The sequence below is a fragment of the Accipiter gentilis genome, chromosome 22 (genome assembly GCF_929443795.1).
Source record: "Accipiter gentilis chromosome 22, bAccGen1.1, whole genome shotgun sequence".
NCBI classification, from domain to species: Eukaryota; Metazoa; Chordata; class Aves; order Accipitriformes; family Accipitridae; genus Astur; species Astur gentilis.
Genome location: NC_064901.1, coordinates 16,848,175 through 16,869,230, shown reverse-complemented (window position 1 = coordinate 16,869,230; position 21,056 = coordinate 16,848,175). Strand labels below are relative to the sequence as shown.

Sequence of the window (21,056 nt, the reverse complement as noted above, 5' to 3'; positions counted from 1 at the left end):
TTTTTGCTGAGGATGTGGAAATCAAAAACTAAAACATATTTACATTTATTAGATTATTTCTTTGAATTCACTAGTTGGGAAGCTAGGGACTAAAGAGAAACAGGACTGCAGGCACCTTGGCTAGAGTTGCTTTAAAAGCAAGTTTAGTTTCCATAACTAAACCTGCATTTAGTATATACTAAAATGCAAATACAGCCAGCAAGATCTTCAGATTCAACCTTCTTAGCAAAAGCAAAAATGAGCCAACTTAATAATTCACATATTACAAACAAGACATATAATAAATGTTTATCTGATGTAGACCACTGTCCTGGAAGAAAATGATGACAGAAAGCTGTTTTAGAATAATTGCCACACATATGCAAACCTCCCTCTCCAACTAAAGATTGACTTAGGCTACAAGTCAAATATTTCTAGCTATTCTAAAATTTTGCCACCAAGAATATCCAGTTTTTAACAGGAAAAAAAGCTTAATAATGCACTTAGTGGCAAAGAAAGAACAATTAATTCAAGTTTACCATACTGCAATTTTCTTCAGCTTATCCATCCTACAAGCAATTCCACAGACAGAACAATTCACACGTCAAGGAAACTCAAGTCTGAAGTAACAATAGTTTTATTTCCTTTCCTTTTATTTTCATCTCCCAATCCCTAAGTCTTCAAAATGCAAATACCATTTGTATTTCAAGACATCCAGGATACCAGACAGACCTTCACCCTTGAAACAGTAACATCTATACAGCTTCCCATATAAAAGCCATCCCTATTTCATATAAACTAAGGCAGAGACTCTCCACCCTAAAATGCAGCTTTGCTTTCTCCCAAAATGTTCGTGAGTTACATGTATAAACCAAAAAGTAGGTTGCCACAAGTTTAGTGAGTTTTAGTTGACCCACATCTACTATAAATATTATTTCAACAGTAAGGTTAGGAATCTGAGCAACAAAAATGAAATCCACTAAAAAAGCAAGAAGTACCACCGTTAGCTATACTAATATCTTAGCTGATAAGCCTTTTTACTTCCAGTGTTATTTTAGAGGCTCCTGAACAGTGAAGTTTCTGTAAGAAATGCATGTAATAGTTTCAAACTTTAAAAAAAAGTTTGTAACCATAAATACTGTGGATGTTCTTTTTCTTCAGGTGACATGAAAAGAGCAAAGGGGGGGGGCAGGAGGAAGTTAATGTTCACCTGAAGCCATTATGAAAGCAAACTAAGGGAAAGAAAAAGCAGACATGCACTACTCTGACAGTTTAAAAAAAAAAAGAAATGGCCCAGACAAGGCTTTCACTGCAGTTTTAACACAGACAAGTCTCTCATGGAGAGCACGCACTTTTACAAGTTGTTTTAAAAGAACAAATCATAGTTTAGAAACCCCAGGCCTGTGACTACAAAAAGCAAATTGCAGTTACATTACAAAAATAAGTTTGTCCTGTACAGGTGATTAAAACAAAAATAAACCTTCCTCTAAGAGGTAGAAAACTGGAGTTACCTGAAACTCCACGTGACAACCCACATAATTCCATGGCAGATTAAAAGAATCATATAAATAATGTAAGAAGCATGAAGCCATTCAAATATGCACTGTTTACATTTTTATCTCATCTGTGTCCACTGATCAAATTAAAAGAAAAAAGTAACATTGGCAAGATAGCAAGAGTGGCTCAATTAGACATAATTATGCCTGATAAATCTTTTCCCATGAGGTGAAAGGCAAGACAGCTGTGACAAGCACAGGCTGCAAGCTAATTTGTCCTTATGTCCTGAAACACTACATGGTATCTTATAAACAAAGCTAGCGATCCAACCTGCAGACAGCCCATGGCACAAGTGCTGCAGTTGCCAAAATATAATGTTGTGGAGGTTCCAGCAAGTTTTAGCTGAAGTTAGTCTTTGGCAAAAATCAGAGTCGTACGACTGAAAGAAAATGTTACCGTAGAAGAGACCTGAACCGAAGCCAAGGGTCTGAATTCGGGATGACCTGGACTCCACACCAAGACAGCTTCTACCGCAGCCATCTCCTGCTCCAGCAGCACCGTGTAGCCCGCTAGATGTCACAAGCAATATGGCAAAAGATACACAGCAAGGGCAGTGTCTCTTTCCACTGGTTCACATGGAAGATTGATCCACGCTGGACAAAAATACATTCACCGTCTCTTCTCTGCTCCCCATCACCATTTCATTCCCCTACTCACTGTTTCTAAGAATGCCCGCTTTCACGTTTTTCCCATAGGCATTTATTCAGGCATGACTTACTGATTTTAACTATGACACATTAAAATACAGTGCAAAGCGCATCCCTCCATGCAGATCAAACAAACAGTAATTTATAAATTGAAAGCTGACACTAAGAATAAAGCGGGCAGAAAACTACTTTTTCCACTCAGACAACCACGACGGTTTGTTTGATGGCTGGCTTGAAGAAATATGATATAAACCAATACAACATGCCACACAAGGCAAAACACATCAGTAGGATAACTAAAATGTCATGTGACTACCCAGTTCAATTTAGATGGAAAGAAACTTCAAAGAGCAGAAAAATACATTGATTAAAGCTGCAGCTGTGTGAAACAAGTTTGGCTATGAATTAGAAAGTCTACTTTGAGCTAGACAATGTAAATAACCCTTTCTGGAAACAGTGATATGGTAAAAAATGACTCAAAGGTCCTTCATGTGTCTAGGAATAAAAATAGACATTTCTGAAAATGCACCACCTCAAGCTGTGGGTAAGATTAAGTTAACAATATTTGCCTTGCAGTGCTTGTCAGTGCTCTGTCTAAACCTAGCAAGTGACACTTCTACTCAGCACTAGTGAGATCTCAGCTGAAGGAGTGTGTCCAGTTGTAGACTGCCCAGTATAAGAAAGACGGACTGAAGCAAGCTCAGCAGACAGACCATCAAGCAGTTAGGGGGCCAAAGTACATAAGGAACAAGGACAGGCTGGGTTTGTTACTCTGGAAAACACTTGGGTGATCATCTTGCTTTCTACATCTACCTAAAGGGAGATTATAGCAAAGACTAAGCTAAACTTGCTATCATTGTACACCTTCAATCTATGCTAGCCATGCTTTCAGTGGGGCAGGCTGGACCAGATGAGTTCGAGGTCCCTCTCAGACTAAATCAGTCTACAACTCTGGAGACTACCCATCAAAATTTTCTCCCCAATTTTCGATGCTGCTCTCCGATTAGTTACTGAATTACTGCAGTGCAACAGAGAGAGACATCTACAAAATACTGGCTTTGTGTGGAATGAGTGATGTTTCCAAAACCACCCGTGCAGCATCATATTTGATACAAAACAGCCATCACCTAAAAATAAGTAGTAAATTTTGCTGTAAATCTGAGCTGTGCTTTAGCTACCGTTGGAAGTGTGGTAAATAGAAGAACAATGTGCACAAAATACCAGTTTCCCTGAAGTACAATTCAGACTATAGTACCAAGCTTTTCTGGAGGTACAGAGATGAAGCAGTGAACTGTCTTCTATGCATTTTTCCCCCTATTTTCCTAATAAAACAGGCGCTGTTCTTTCCAGAAAAGAGAAAAACAGACCTCTAGCAGACTCTGACTCACATGTATGCATCAAAACTAACTCTAAATGCAAGCTGCAGATCTAAATCACATGTGTGTCAACCTTCCACAGAAAGACTGGACATTTCTGTGCGTACCTGCAGAAGGACTATGTCACCTGTTTCTACAGGCCAGCAAAACACCAACAATATGGATGATGTTCTTTAAAAGCTTTTCAGAAAGCGTAACACATTAGCTAAGAGTTGCATCCGACTAGCAGATCAAAAACTGAATTTGTCATTCCGTTCCTTATCTAATGGAGAGAGCCAATAAGTAGCTCTATCTTGCAGTTGCTATGTAGCTCACAAACAGAAAGAGAATAGAAATCAAACAATGCAACACAATTTTTGAATAGTATCCTGGAGAATCTTTTCCCTCGACATCTGACAGGCCCTGTGCTGATGCACTGTTCAGAAATACTTAAAACCGCAACATTACACATCCAAAACATCCAATAAACATAAAAAAAAATTACTGTAAGGGCGACGGAACACTGAAACAGGTCACACAGAAAGACTATGGAGTTTCCATCCTCAGAGATGTTCAAAACTCAACCGGACAATGTCCTGAGGAACCTGCTCTAGACCCTGCTTTGAGCAGCGGGGTTGGACTAGACGATCTCCGTAGCTCCCTGCCAACTAAGAACACAGAATCATTAAGGTAAATGCAGCTGCAGAGTCAGTGAAGGTTAGCCTCCATGAAAACAGGAAGGTCTGTATACACACATCCATCTGCAGAATCTAAGCTATACTTGCATAGTATTTTGTGTATTTTGCTAGATGCTTCTAGACATGATCTTACCATAAACATCCAATAATCAAGCCAAGGAAAGACTCCTCAGCTTGTAGAAGATGCAAACAGAAGACACTCCTGTTTCATTGCACATGAAAAAAAACACTAAAAGAAACAGAAATCTCTCTCAGTCTTTCTAAACATTGCTGATAAAAGCCTCTGGCAGCAGCGGGGGGGGGGGGGGGGGGGTGTGTAAAAATTTTAATGGAATGCATACAAAAATAGTTGGAAATTTTTTAAAACCTGCCACAGATCAAAATAAAAAGAAAATTCATCTTACACCATGTCCTTATCAAACATTTTGTCAAAAGTTTCCCACTATTATAACAGTTGAATCTCCTCACCCTGCACTCTTTGACAGTGTAGATTCAGACATGTTCTGTAGCACGCCAACACTACTTATGAACCTCAGCATCTCCTACTCTGTAGAAAACTGCTCCCAGACCCTACATCAATTTTTTTGAGTTTTAAGAAAATACTTAGTCACAACCCAAAAAGAGTATGTTCTCCCCTTTTCCAAAGAAAGGTCAAAAGACTTTAAAAGGTAAGACCAATTCATGTCTTGAAACGTAAATAGCAGCTCAGAGTAGAATCAGGTCAATAACTGAGAACTTTGAATATGTGAATGCCTTCAGAAGGAGATTCAATTTCCAAGCCAAGCCTAATAAGACAGATCCAAATAGAACATTTATGATACCATTAAAATCTTTTCCTCTAATGGCCCCTTGTCTTTTTTTTCAAACATTCTCCAGACAAAAGATTTGTGGGTTTGTATCTATCAAAAATATTAAAGAGAATTCAAGAAAGAATTTGCTTCACTAGGACTGAATTATTTTTTCCCTTTTACAGAATTAGAAATAGGCTTTGTTTTTAGCATAACATTAAAAATAGATGGTGAACAAAATGAAGATAAATGCAAGATCAGCGTTTACCACATCTGAAAGCATCCTTCCATACCTTTAGACAATAGTGGTTGTACAACATACACAAAGATCATCCCTCGTTTAATCATTCAAACACTGAATAGAAACAAATACTATTTTAAGTTATTTGCTAGTTACAAATAAAATTGAAAAGTGACCTTTCTCAAACATCTGTAGAGATAAAGTCGTCAGGAAGTTAAAGAAGATTAAATGCTGGTTTCACGACCACTAACAGCAATTCTCTGCACTACCACATCACCAACCATGTTAAGTTTGATCCAAAGGAGACTTAGGCATGTGATCAAATTTTATCCAGTGTGCCAGAACACAATACCAAATTGGTATCAGTGGCAGGAAAGTGCATAATATCTAATCCAGTATAAAATCACAGTGGTCTAACATAACACTTAATGCAAATAAGTCATGCTGCTACCTGGTACATTTGGGGGGAGGTTTGCTTTAATTAAAGCAAACAGAGTAATTTACAAGATTGATACTTTACATATGACAACTATACTTTTGACCCAGTAATGGGAGTCCTAAAGCCCTGCTTGCAGCGTTCTTGAGCCAGTGTTCTAACTTCATAACCTTAAGATAAGTTTGGATATATTATTACATACTCTTCCCACCAACTAACATAGCTTTCTGTGCTATTTTTCTCTCCTCTTTTACCAAGAGGAAAGTTAAAAGCACTGTGTGTTACAGCAGCTCTACAGCCCAATGCTCCAGTGCTGACTGATGCCAAACGGCTGAAAAAGGTTTAGACTTTGACAGACTACTGTCACCTAAACTGCAAAACTGTGTTATCAAGCCAACAAAAAAAAAAGTTATTACCCTAGAAGATTCGTGAATCATTATGGTCTAGTATTAGGCCTTGCAAATAGTCAGTGCAGGTGAAGAAACCAGTATCCTCCTCAACTCTTGAAGGGAAGAGATATCAAAGATCTCTACTCTCAGGAGCTATGAGGAAGAAGGCAAGAGCTTACTGAGCCCAGAATGCACATCATACGGCAGTTGCTGAGATCAAGAGGCAGAAAGAGGAGCCTGGCCCAGTTACTGCTTCACATGGTGCCACTGTCACAGACAACCAAAGTCAATATGCAACTTACGCAAAGACTTTCGCCTCTCGGATATATATGCTTTGTTTTGCCTCCCGAAAAAGGGAGGGATCTCACATTGCAAACCTAGCTTGTAATCAATCCCAAGTTTAAAAATAAATCATTTCAAATCCTGCTTTACCTGCAGCCTTATTGTCCAACACTCAAAAGCATTACAAGCGCAGAAGATACAACCTTTTCTCCAAGTCAGGATGTCCTCTTTGGATGGTCTCCCCTACCATGTATCCGGTGAGGACAATTAGTCTCTGCGTCCCTTGACTAGGTACCAAAGGAACCTGCTTGGCTTCTCAAACAGAACAGGAAGAATGTGAACAAGAAAAATGCTCAAGTTTTAACTGGTCAGACAAGCAAAAGCAAGAACAAAACAATCTTTCACAGTCATCACATCACCTCCTCTCAACAAAGCCTTATAAACACACTTGCCAGGAAGCACCAGGCAGCCGAGAGGAAGCCAGGAGCATCTGGTGACAGTGAATTCATAGGACAGTGAAAGGACAGGATCCCATTTGTGTTTGGGCTCCTCTGATGGATCCCACATGTTCACAGAAGTTTGCAGGATGAGCCCGACCCTAAAACATTCATACATCTCAGTAGCAGGTAGACAAGATTCCTCTTGAGAAAAGCTAGTATGAGAAAGCTCCTGCTAACCAATATTCTATTTTTCAACAGTAACACTGTTATACTTTGGGGGGAAGGAAGAAAAAAGAAAAAGACGTCTCCCTGATACTAAGTGATTTCCTCTACCAAAAAAACACAAAAGCTGCTCACACAATGGTAGTGTTAACAATTCTGGAGAGAAGTGGCGAAAAAAGAAGCTCGCTCATAGGACACTTAATGGCAGAAACTATTAAGCAACCTAAATACAGATATCACTACAGGCTCTCATCACATTTTCTCTTCTGCACTTATTTTGGAAGGCTTGACAGAAACCTATACAGAACAAGTAGTTACATGAACTAACAAAGCCTGGGACCTTCAAATCTCTCTCTCATATTTGACCAGATTTGATACATAAGAATACATACACTCAGCTGAAGTTTCTGCCATGCAACTGTGTTAATCACACAGCTTCTCTGGTGACTAACATCCTTGTGCATGCTGCAGCTCTTGCCACCACTGGAACTCAATCTCACCCACCCAGTAGTCTGCTTTTACAAAGCCTGTTGGACTCTAGGTGTGCATAAGGGGCTAGAACAAAAGCCATCAAATTCAAAATATTTAGGAGGTTGGGGAGAAGGAAGAAGTGTTAGAAGAAAAACAAACAAGCAGGCACACACAGAGCATGACCACACAAGTTGGCTTCCATAGGAAACCAAAACCTTTGAGGGCAACCTTGCCTCAAACCTGTTATCAGAAAACTAGGATACAGCAACTGCAACCTCAGCAGTGACTGCCATGCAGCACAGATACTCGAGCTAGCTCTGAGCTAAAGAATACTGCCCATGCATTTGCTAGAATTAGAAAAAAACTCAAATGGAAAAACTGCAAGAGTGACGATGTGAGACACACTGGCCTCCTCTCACACGGCATGGTGTCAGCATAGACATTCTCTGAAGTACAGCGAGGCAGTACTTCACATGTAACTTTTGAACACAATTCTTCCTGAACACAACTTGAAAGCCCCCACCAGATATTAATCCAGATTTAAAGGAACACTTTAAAATATATTTTAATGGCCTTAGATTTGACAATTTCTGCACATTTACTCGTTCTGTGTGCAGTCTGTTTTATTCTTTTTGCAATTTTATAGACCGTCTCATTCTCTATTGCTACAGGTCAAGATGAGTAAGAGTTCACTAAGATAGGGATGTCTAGCAGGCAATTAAAATCCAAAGAGCAATTTATTCCAGTATTACTTTAATTTGTAGCATGCCAGCTATTAAGCTGGCCCCATTGATCTTCTGACCTTTGAGCTAAACCTGCTGGACTAACACCAGAACCAGAAACTCGACAGCCACATTAGCACAATGCTGTCCGTGAGCTCTGCAAGCCCCACTGAAGAGGAAATCTAGTTTGCTCATATGCAATGCTATTGCTATTAAATGCTATTCGAATGCAAGCTACAAACTCAGCACAGTGTTGCATTGTGCCATGTAGGCACTGTGAGCTAAAGCTGTAAGAATTAAAACAAGGCCAGGGCACAGGTTTGAGCACTAACCCATAACTGTCATGGTTTTGTTCCAAGTTTACTAACAGACATTGATGTACAGGAGATTCCATAAGGTTAAGAACTGTTCCCAGTAAACAGTAAGGGTTTGAGCCATGCAGAGCCACTCTGAAGAGCAGAAAGCGGGCTGCAGACAAGCACGGACATAGCCACGAGATTCCGCAGCGCTGGCTCAAGAGTCTCCAGCACAGCTTTACAGTTTTGAATAAATTCATCCATAGTAAGATGAAATCTAAAGCCCAAGGCAGCTTCTTCTCTGAACACTATTACAGATTTCTCATGTGCATGTTAAAACAACTTGCTCAAGGGCATCTGCATTTCCTTATTTCACAAAGTCAATGAGGTAAACTAATGAATGAATACGAGGCACTGATATTACAGTAATGTCACATCAAAATACAATCTCGTTAGTACCTATAAACGAGTGGAGTGCACTCAATGCAGAGCAGCACAATTATCATGCAACTATGCTGCATCACATTAACTATGTAGATAATTCCTTATTTTGCCTAAAATGTCAGATTAGGGCCCTGGCCCTTTCCAGTTCATGAAAGTACAGACACAAGTATAAAATACTTACCTATTGTCAATGTTGTAATTATCCTGCTTGATTCACTTCCCATATATATTTTTTTTATTTGTTAGGTAATATTGTCTAAAACTAAGCGGGGAGTGGGGGGTGTAAGGAAATCAAACTTCATCCCAAAAGTAATTGTTTCTGCCACCAGTAGAAACAATTTACAGGACCTTCCCCACACATACCCCTTCTTTCCCAGCAGCCTTTCGGATGGAAAAAAGGAACAGATCAGATCATATTAACTTTACCAGAAGCAACAGCCTGCTCCTCACATGTAATCATGAGACTGGGACAACTAGCTTTTGTTCACAAGACAAGAAAAGGCCCTGAGACGAGGGTATTCTCAAAGCTGTATACTGCTATTAAAACAGTCCCTTCCCCTGCAGCCAGTTCTCTGACCATCTAGTGTCTCAGAAGAGGTGACTGAGACCAGATGAGCTGTTCCCAAGGGACAGCTACAGCTCAAGGGGCACACTGTAAGCCCTTCTCAATTGTCTTTCTTCTGGGGAAAAGCCAAGCAACTTTTCAGTACAACTATTCAGTGAGATAATGACAACAGCTCAGTTTCACATGTATTTTATTAATATTGCATCTGTTCATCTTAATGACATTCAGCACTAATTAACATGGTTACAAACTGAACAGCAGTGGCACTTCAATAGTACCCTAAGTCTTCAGTTCCAAATTTTGACCACAGGGATAATATAACACATTGCCTTGCAACCCAGGGTGCCAGTATTCAAGTGACTAATCTACCTGAAGCTTCCTTACATTTCAAGGGCTTTTGGCATCTCAGCTAAGACTAAGGTGATATCAAAGAAGGGTTACAGCAAACTAGGCAGCTACTGCTATTAACATTTTTAAGTCAGAAACTCAGTGCAAACAGAACAGTCACTTAGCACTAACACAAGCTTCAAAAAGAAAAAACACAAAACACCACCATAAGAAAGGCAATTTTTCTGACAAAATTGCTTTCAACCTCTAACGTGGAAAGGTTTTTTTGTACCTCCTTTATCAGCAACAAGAAAGCAACAAGTGTAATGCAGAAACCAACCACTATTTAAGGGTATTCTGCATTATACTATGCACACAATTACTTCATTTTCAAAAGTACTATTAAACAGTAACGTTAAATGACTTTACCTGCAAGCACCTAACACCCACATACTGTAGCAGAGCCAAGAGTTTTTACTGCAACCTGTAAGATGTTACTGAAGTAGAGCAGCAGTGTTCCACAAGCCCTTTTCTTTCCCCATGTAAAAAAGTGAGTATGAATGACCACACAATCAGGTACACTGTCTATCCTATCCTCATGCAACTTATCTGTTACAAGGAATAAAGTTCTAATTTGTAGCTAAGTTTCAAGTAAAAATTAATTCTAGCCATGTTTTCTGACAATGCCTGGAAAGAAAGCTAGTCATTCTGGAGGAAAGCAGGATTCAAATTTAAGAAACTAGTCACAGCTTTAAGCATTTAGCTTCATCTTCATAGAGCTGTGCTGATTCTTCTCCCACCTCCCTTCAAATAGATCTTTAATTCTTCTCTTGCTTTTAAAGCTGGAAAATCACATAAATCTTTGGACCCTTCTTTTCTAAATTATAACACTTGGGCAGAAGAGGAAGGGAGAGGGAGAAACAGAACCTATGATTCACTTGTTCATACAGTTTCAGCTACAGTATTTAAACACAATTCAAAAAATTGTTTTTTCAGTACTGTTACCTACCAAAAAGTAAGCATCAGTTATCATTATTCTGAATGCTTTAATGCCACGTCAAATGGAAGCTCATTGTTCTGCCAAAAATCTTTTAGCCCTCCACATTATAAAAACTGACAACTGTAAGGCAAACAACACTACAATCATTTACAATTCCTCCTCATCTGAACACAATTTTTTCTAATAATAAACGATCTAACAATTATTCTTATTACCCTTCTCTAGCTTCCCTAATGTTCACAGCACTACTTTCCAATATGTTCCAAAAAAAATAAGTGATCAAAGTGCTACTTTATTTTAAATCCGTCCACCAGCTCTCCATGTCAATTATTTCTTCAAGTTTGACCCTTGTTCTCTTAATTCTAATTACCTGTTGCTATTACACATAACTGAAAGATGAAATGAGGAATTTATCTACAAATTCCTTCTTTAACTGTTCCTTAATTTCTCTCCTTATATCACTTTGTGAGGCCTGTCTTATTTAGCCCCAAGTCACTTAATCCCCTGCCTCAAGAACCTGAAGAAACCTGTCACCTGAAGTTAGACTGCATCATATTTAGGAGCATTTGGCAACTACTATAAATTGCTTCGGGTTTTTTGTTCTTTAAGCGAAGTGCAGGTTTACAAAAAACACGGAACAGGAAAAGTCTCTCCCCTCCCCCAGCACTTCAGACATTTTCTATCTCTGGGCATTTTTGTACTTTTACAAGAGACAATGTTTACCTTGCATGAGAATATTTTTCATGTAGCCAGCTCTGCACAACTGCTAAGTTGTTCTGAATTAAAAATTGACTGTTCCCCCCACCCCAATTTTCAGAAGAGATGCATTATATCTCTTAGTTAAAGAGCACATTCACAACATTTGCACTCTTGCCCTTGGCAGGCATAAAGTTGTTGGCAATTTCAGGTAAGTCATTACACTTACGATCCGAGAACAAAAAGATACTTCAATGATGCAAGGATGGAAGACCTCAGTTCAGCTGCTCAGGTATGTAAGCACTGACTTACATACTAAAAAAACCTGAGATTTAATGATGCCAGCAATCAGCAGATAATGACTAACTTCTGTTAAAATAACAGTGATGAGCACCCTCCGGAACATTTAATTACTGCTTATTACCATACCTTTGTTTTACTGGAGATGTGCTTTAAATTACCAACAAATTTGAAAGTCTTTACTGTATCAACACTACACATACAAGTGATTAAATCTGGAATATACAGCACACTTGCATGTTCACACCTAATTCTAATGCTGTTGTTTGGAGACAGAACATTTGAGAACATAAGAGGTTATTATCTAGCACATTAATTAACCTTAAAAATTTTCTGGCTGAAAATAAATGTACAATAGTACAGGGTTAAAATAAAAAAAAGTCCTGACAATTTTAATGCACAATAAAAAAAAACCCCTATGTAGCTCTGCCGATATTCTGGCTTTGGCTAGATAGGGAAGCAATTGTATAAGGCGGCAAGAATTAACTTATGGCTCTCAAATTATTCCACAGAGCTTATCCCACAGTTCAAATAGCAGAGTGGAAGTGTCTGTAGCAGGCAGTACCCCAGAGTATCATGACAATTCATTTCTCTGCACAGACATGCCCTAAAAACACACAGAACGTAAAATCCCAAAAAGGCCTTTTCAATTCTGAATGAATGGCATATTTTAAGATTATATTAGCATTTTCCTTTTGTTTATATTAACAAAGGCATCCTAGCAAAGATTCTCCCACCATCTCTATGTATGGCAATGCAATAAACAACATTACATTTGGAACGTCATGGGAATTTCCAGAGTTATGTCAAGTACAAGTCGATAACTACCCTGCAAGATGCTGCAGAAGTCAGCAGGGGGAAGGTTAAAAAAAAAAATTGCTTTGTCAACACTGCCTTCTTTGAAGAGTGCAAAAGAAGGGAAAGAGGAAAGAAAAAAAACATCCAAGGAAAAGACAAACTATGTAAATAGCTTTTACGTAAGAATCTCCCTTCTTTTCTCGTATCTCCCTTCTTTTCTCGCTTCTAAATGTGTGCTTTAGCAAAAGCTGGGGGAAAGCATCAGGTTTCACTCTTTATTCCTGCTGCTGTATAATCAATACAGTGCAGTCTATTGAACTACTTTATTATGATTCATGCAACAAGCTGTTAAATACATTTGCAAAGTAGAAGATCAGTGCCAGTATCATGTCATTCATAAAGATATGTTTATTTTCAAGGCATGAGAACATTAAACCATAACTTTCTTCAGCACAATTATACAGTCCTCCTGCATGGACTGAAAGCATAAAATCCAATATCAGCCCTTCCAATTTGAGAAAAAAATACAGTGGTAGAAACCTCAACTGCATCCATCAGAAGCAGGGAAGGCCCTCTAATATTTACTTGCTGGGGTCTAGTATTGTCTTCTACTTGACACATGCAACAATACCTCCAAAATAGTGTTTAGGTTTTAAAACATTTTTAAAAAATCAGATTGGTAATTCAGAAAGTGAACAGAGCGCCTTGTCCACAAAAACAAGAAGAGATCTTTAAATAGTTCAGAGATAAGAATAATGACTTTTGTGTAACAGTAACACGTTTAAGCCTGCAGTTTGAGTTTCATCACCCATTGTCTTTTTTTTTTAAACATGTAGACAAAGTCGTATTACACTTCAGAAATGCTGGGGGGGGGGGGGGGGGGGGGGGGGCGGGGAAGTCTGATTTTTCCCAGTTTTTTCAGTGAGAGCAAATTTGTGCTCTGGCCCTACCAAAATACAAACGTTCAAGATGTGTACATTTCCTCTTACATCGGCCCCTTGAGGGAAAACGAATAAATAAATACCGCCACCCCCCACCCCCCCCCACTTCTTACGTGCCCACAGATAAAGGAAATCGGGTTTCCTGTTGCAGGTTTGCAACCTGAGAGCCAGCACTAGGAAGCCGTGATAAACTGACACCCCCAGCAGTGCTGCTGCCCAAGCAAAGACATGAAACGGGCTGGATACCAAAGTAAAACTGTTTCACGTTAGTAAAAAGAAATTTTTTAAAAATCGCTACGAGGACGGTCTTGATTTTTAGGAGTTGTTTAAAGCGTATCTACACCAGCCTTTCGAACAGTGGTGCCCTCCGAGAAGGCCGTCCCGCTCCCACCAGCTACCACCCTGCAGAGCCCAGAGCGGTTTCACCCAGGAGTCCGACCAACCTCCTGCTCCCAGCAGGGCTGGCTTCCACAATTGCATCAAGCTGCTCGTGGCTGTGTCCTGTCAAGCTTTAAAAGTCTTCACGGATGCAGACTCACTCTGGGGTGGTCCGTTCAATGCTTAACCATCTTCATAATGATTTAATTTTTATAGTTGTTTTGGTGTGCATGAACTGGATTTCTTCTAGAAGAAACTAAACTAAGCTAAAAATCCCCAGAGGTTCACCAAATGTGGCCCAACCCTTAATGGTCATAATGGTCCAAACCAACAAACCACATCTGTGTTGGGGACATCCAATTTAGGAGACCAGACTAAATTCTGTCTGAAGTAAAATTACTGCAATACTAGCAGTGTCGATCTGGGAGACTTGCCACCCCCACCTTCAGCCAGACATCCACTTCTACTCTGCCAAATTCTTTGCTAGTGTAAGACCAAGTGACAAAGCCACACACACAGATAGCAATTCTGAAATTAGATGAAGGAAAAAAAGCACTCTGAACCAAAAAGAAAGGAGGAAAAAAGTTATAAACCAGAAAGTTGTAATCTCTCTTGTAAAACACTAATTGTCATGGATGTGCACTGAATACTTCAGATGACAGTACAGTTATGATTTTGAGTGAATGTGAAGTAAGACCAGTAGCTTATTATAAGTAAAAAAAAAAAAAAAAAAAAAAGAACCCGAGGCAATATGAAAATACAATTTCAATCATTCAAAAAAGTCCCAAGAACAATGTAAAAATGTTCTTGGGGCTATGCAACTTTTGGTCAAATCAACAAATGTATGTCTTAAAATGTTTAACTCTTTAGAGAGAGCTGTCTGTATTACCAACAAGAAAACCCAAGATACCTATCTGAGCTGCTGACGTGAACAACTGGCATACAGAAAGTTCTGCTACCACAGCAGTTGTTTTACAGATATTATCTGCCACTATTAAAAAAAATTCTTTATTAATCCTACTTCACATCACATCAGCACACAATAAGCCTGTCATTTGAATTCAAAGGTTGAAAGACAACTGATTTAGCTGATGGCACTGTAAAATGCATCATGACTTGAGAAACTCAGAGAGCAGAGCCATGCTACAAAACCAGCCCTTGGCACCTCCTGGAATCCCACCATCTGCTGCACAGAGAAAGGCAGCAAGGCAGGCTACAGAGTAAAGGAAGATGCTTGGCAATTTCCCCCACCCAGAAATGTAAGCATTAAAATTCACAAAAATAACACCAGCCAAGTATATTAAACATAAACATGTCTCACAAACAGACTCAACAGACAACTTTCCTCTAAGTTATGCTCAACTTCTGACCCATGCTTTCTAGCAGCCTGGAATAAGAGCTTGTTTTCTGCTTATTTTGGCTAGTTGAGGTTTTTAATCCACTATATCATCATCAATTAGGAAAAATAAGATATATTTCAGGGTTAACTTGAAATGCTTTCACGAAGATAAAAGTTCATGTTCACGCACAAGTTCAACATCAGCATGTTTCTCTCACAGCTGCAGTAAAAACCAGTCTCTCCAAGGTCTAAATGAGTATTTTGAGGTAAAAATATTGTTACCTCAAAAGGTAAACAAACAACATGAAAATTGAAATAAACATGATCAAAAGGTTTTCGAGCACTGAAGGTAAACCATAAGGAATCACGAAGAACAATCCCACTTTAAAAGAACTGTATGCTATATGCCAGTAGTTATTTAAATTTCGACAACTTCTGAAATAAAACTTGGTCTTCAAGAAGCACTTCACTCATCTTTAATAACATCCATCTGAAGAAAGTGTTCTTCCCTTTCTACAGAGCCCAAGACCAAAGGCAAAAGAGTATTAAAACATCAACAAAAAATCCTAAGTGCCTCTCAGGCCCAAGCACGAACCACTATTCCCAGTAACAACTCTTCCGCCTGTATTATGGTTTTAAATAACCCACATTCAGAAAAGTTGTTTTATACAGTCATGCATTTGTCAGGAACTTGATCTCTCTCTTCAAAACAGACATCCATCCACTGTGCAGGGAACAAGAGCTACTACTTTACTGCACTCCAGTATGCGACATGAGATGAAGTCGTACAAAGAGATGAAGCCACGATTGATTTTGATCCTACTAATCAGGTTTGCAAGAGAGGATCCACTTACAGACTCAGACCTTTGAAACAACACTGATGAATACTTGGTTAGCGATCATACAATTCACCAGCTATCAAGATTATGAAAAGTGTTATGTCGCCACATTCAAATGAATTGTTCTTTAAAACATGCTTCCACAAAGAAAACAAAGACTTGTAAATGCTTCGTCGTACTTAACATAAAAGACATGTGGCAGAATCTAAATCAAACAACCCACCCAGCAAACTGGTGCCACAGAATTCAAAATTAAAGAGACTGAGACAATGACATAATTTAGCTTTACATATGCAAAGACAGACATCTAAAACCATTTCATCTGCTGATTCATGTTCAAAAACACAGTCAAATAACCAAGGAATTCTAGTGTCTCTGCGACTCCTGAAGGGTTTCCCAAAGTTCAGAGTGCAAAACTATTATCAAAGCTAACACCGAAACTGTTACAGACTGTGTTAGTATTGCACTGCCAGCTGCATAAGGATTAAAAATCAGAATTAGTCAAAACCACAAAATTTTTTTGTCACTCAGCCTCACCAATGGCCATATTCTGTAGGTTTACAACCGTGCCTTCAGTTAACCATTGCTGGTAAGGTTCCGCTCCCAGAAAACACTGATTACTTTTCATTAAATAGAGGATATCTCAAGTCTCACAGACCCATAAAATCCCACTTTATAAGCCGCCAGCTTGAGAGTCCTCATTCCAACGTTAAACTGAGCTCAGTGAAATATAAGGCTTAGACTATTTAGAAGTTGCTATTTAGAGGGCTATACTTGAAATCAAGGGATTGGAGTCCTATCTCCCTGGAAACATAAAACACAGAACAATATAACATTTTTTCCCCCCTCACAGAAAGACACTTAACACATGATTAATTTTACATGCCAAATCAATAAAAGCCTCACCTAGCAGATTTTAGAATATACGTATTTACACTGATAAAACAAACACATAACTGCGCTTACTATTGCTGTACTTCTGTCATAAGTTATTAACAAGAAGTTAAACGAATGGGTTTCAGAATAAATGAATAAAAGTCCAAAAAATGGATAATGAAGTAAACAAAGCAAAGATATAAAAAGATATTAACAGATAATGAAATCACAGCTTATTGACTTTTTAAATATTTAAATTAAGGAGCTGCTGAGGAATAAAAGGAATCTGCCTGAAGCTAAGAAAACCAACGAAACAACAGATCAAAACTGTTTGCCAGCTAGCCTACACATAGGGTCAATGAGAATAAATTTAAACCTCTGAAAATGTCAGCATTAGGGAAACCAAGTTCTGTGACTGAAATTTTGATGAAGGCAGAAGCTCTGCTTCTTTACCCCAGTAGGGTATCCAGGACGTCTAACCAGTAGAAGTAAGAACTCAATAGCTTGCAGCAACCCCCCTTCCTGAAGGGATTAAACTACTGATATAAAGTGCTCCTTTTTCTTCTCTACAATAGACATGCTATAGGACAAAACAGACAGAGAAATAGAAAAGAAATTAAAATGGGCCTCAACCCTTTCTCTTACTAAACCTAGCTCTAATTTTCCCAATGTATTTCCAAAATTATCCACCTTAACTAGAAGAACATGATCTTACTAAAATTCAAAATAACTAGTAGGAATATTTTATGTTCTTAAAATTAAGTTCTGTTCTCCTATCTTAGAAATAAAAAATGTGTTCATAGTAGCAGAATTAATAATTCTGGAATAGACATTTGAAAGGATATATTTGAGACACATTTACAAAACTGACAGAACAAAAAGAGCTATAAAAGAACAAAATGCTCTTGAGACAGCAGCAGAATGCTTACAAGCATGGTAAAAAAAAAAAAGTCTTGAAAAGCTTGGTGGAAGGGGGGGAGCGGGTAGGGAAGAAGCCACATTTGGACAGGGTTTTTAAAATAACAGCTATCCAAAAGTTAATCCCAAACCTTAAAATAACATTTTGGATAAACATGAGAGCGGGGGAAAAAAGCTCCTAAAAGCACTTATGCATGAGTGAAATGATAAACATACACTTTGTTATAGAAAAAACAGATTATGAATTACATGTCCCCATATTAAGTTTTTATTTCTGACTGCAGCTCCACCCTTTCACAGTTGTGTGTCAGTGCCTACCTCTATACCTGCTAGTCTTTTAGTCAGGCAACTTTTTACAGCCCTACAATAGTCAGAGTTGACATCCCATGTTGCTTCTGACTTCATGATCTAAGAGGTTCTGTGAACCACAACTGAAAGCTAAGTATGCCAATCCCAAGTAGCAATATTAAAACTACGCATTTTATTAGCATCAGTAATACCTTCTTAATACAGTGTTGAGCAACTAAGTGCACATCCTTTAATCAACCGTCCATAAATAAAGCCTGTTAAAATGGGGGGTGGAAATCTGTCCCTAGTTACCTATCGATAAAGAGAAGACATGGTATTTACAAGAAACATTTGATCACAAAACTTTTCTTTTTAGCTGTACCTAAATAGAACATATGTGTTTTTAAAACTAAGAAAAAAAATAAACCTGAAGTTCCCACACTGTTTCTGGATTAATAACTGGTATGGCGTCTGATAGCCTAAGGCATAAAAGCCTTGACAGTGAAACACAACTTACAGATTTCCCTCTTCGATTACAACTGCCACAAGCTTCTACCTCAGTACTTTCACCTGTCTCTCCCACCAGCCCAGCTGAAGGAGAAAAGAAGCTAGTCCGGTAACACCTTCCAAATAAATAATGACCAAACTGTCCACCAGAGAAAACACAGATCCTTATTATCCAGTTAGTACTTGCAGCAACAACAGGCAAAAAACTGGAGGGGGGGGAGACTGTTTTCCCTTTTACAAAACTGGTTTATGCCTTAAATGAAAGGAAACTAATGCTTAATTCCCATAGCTAACGAGCAAAAAAAAAAAAAACACCTCAATCAAAATTCCACCATGAAAGGACTGCTTTCTAAAGAAAATGTCAATCTTGGTTCATCCATACAGGTCTGGAACCTAATGAAATCTGACACCTTTACTCTGAAAACAAATTTGCATTCTATTATCAACTAAGGTTCCATGCTCACAGATGCACTTCATTCAGCATGCAGTAACGGGTTCATTAAAGCAGCATCGCTAAAATTTTTAAAAACAATTTTGCAGGCAGAATTTTTTAAAGCAATTTTGTAAGCAGTATTATCCAAAAAATGCCTCTGTATTCTTCTTTGGGCAAGACACACGCCTCCCTATCTAAAACGTATGGATGTTGTGGCCAAGGTTACACAAGGAGATCTTCATTAAGTTGAGCAATTCCCATTTTGTATCACTGCTTTACCAGACACGAATGGGTGAATTCCTCATTAAACGAGCTGAAGCTGCATCACAGTTATCCAGTGCAAATAATATAGTTATTTTTAAACATAGCATGAGAACATCAATATCAAGACTCCATGCAACATAAAATGGGGGAAGAGCAAACAAACTCAGCTGAGGAAGGTTATCCCCTTCTCTTCTACCCCTCCTTGCTTCTCCACCAACATCTCCTCCTCCCTCCCAGCAAGAGCTGTTTTAAGGCATTCCCTGTTTTTCCACTTTTCCCGGCTCCCAGTGAAGAAATCAACCATCCGCAAATATGTTGCTCCTCCACCCCCTCTCTCCTGAGCCGAGCCGAGCTTTCAGAACATCCCCACCGGCGCTGCCTCCAAATTACCCAATTGTTAGCATTACTGTGGTCTCCGCACCGGCTCAGAACAAAAACAGCACGACTACACCCTCGCTGGCTATAAAAAGTCAAGAAAGGAGGAGAAAAAAAAAAAAAGGATTGAAGTACAACTTACAGCGCCGAACAAGAGACAAGTTATTTATTGAACCTCGAAGGCGGGCAGCGTGCCGCTCCCGGGCCCGCAGGGGAGCGTCGTTCCGCCCCCCCCCCCCCGGCCCCTCCGCCGGGCGCCCTCGGCGGCGGCCGCCTCCGCCGGGGACGGGCAGCGCGGGGAGCCGCCGCCGCCGCGGAGCGGAGCGGCACTGCACGGAGCGGAGCGGGCCGCCGCCACTCACCGCCGCCTCCGGCCGGCCGGCCGGCCGCCCTCCCGCCGGGGCGCCGGGCGCGCTGCTGCCGCTCGGGGCTGCCTTTCCTGAGGAGAAAAAGACACAACTCGGGAAAATAGCACCCGGCTCGGCTCGCTCGGGGGGGACCCGTGCCCGGCCCGGGGCGGACGACCCCCCGCCCGGCGGAGGAGCGGGGCTCCGGGCGCTGAGGCGGCGGCGGCGGCGGGGGGCTCTACGGACCACTTTCGCCCGGGTCGCCAGCCCTCGCCCCCGCCAACTCCGGGGCGGCGGCGCCGGCTGCCGGGCAGGGGGCCGCGCAGCCCCGGGGCTGGGGGCCGCTCCCCGCCACGCACACCCACCCACACAAACAACCCCCTCGGTCAGCGGCACGGCGGCTCCCCGAACCCGGCTCCGCGGCCGGGAAGGAGGGGGACGGCGCGCAGCCCCAGTCCAGCCCGCCCCGGCTCGGCGCTGCCGCTCGCAACTCACCCAACAAAGTTGCCGCGGCGGCTGCCGGCGGCCCCGCTCGGCTCGGCTGGGCTCTGCGCGGCGCTCCCCGCCCGCGCCCGGGATGAGCTCACCCCGCCGCCCGCCCCAGCTCCGCGCCGCGCCGCTCCGCTCCGCCCGCCCGCCGCCGCCGCCGCCGCAGCTCTCGCGAGAGAGCCTGCCCCGCCACCCGCCCGCGCTCCGGCGGCGAGGGGCGGGGGCGAGCGGCCCCCGCCGCGCGTTCCTATAGCAACGGGCAAACGCCGGGCCTAGCGGGCGGCCGAGGCCTGCGCCGAGCTCGTCCCGCTCCAACCGCCCCCTCCCCGCCTCACCCGCGAGTTTCGAGGCGGGAGCCCGGGCGCTGAGGTGGGCGGGCAGCTGCGCTGTGGTGGGCGTCTGCCCCGGG

The 21,056-nt window shown here is 41.0% G+C and overlaps 1 protein-coding gene across 10 annotated transcripts in view; it reads right to left on the bottom strand.

The window, feature by feature from the left end:
• The window catches only part of SIPA1L1 (signal induced proliferation associated 1 like 1), a 225,431-nt gene extending 204,649 nt beyond the window's left edge, over positions 1-20,782 (bottom strand). For 8 of the 10 annotated variants that reach the window (XM_049825432.1, XM_049825431.1, XM_049825440.1 and 5 more), the window contains exon 1: positions 20,654-20,782. The gene's annotated coding sequence lies outside the window, so the exon portion shown is untranslated. Of the gene's footprint in view, positions 1-19,953; positions 20,114-20,173; positions 20,251-20,653 lie in introns of those variants that run through there. The other 2 variants (XM_049825433.1, XM_049825434.1) reach the window with 2 other exon arrangements.
• Positions 20,783-21,056: the final 274 nt, after the last annotated feature.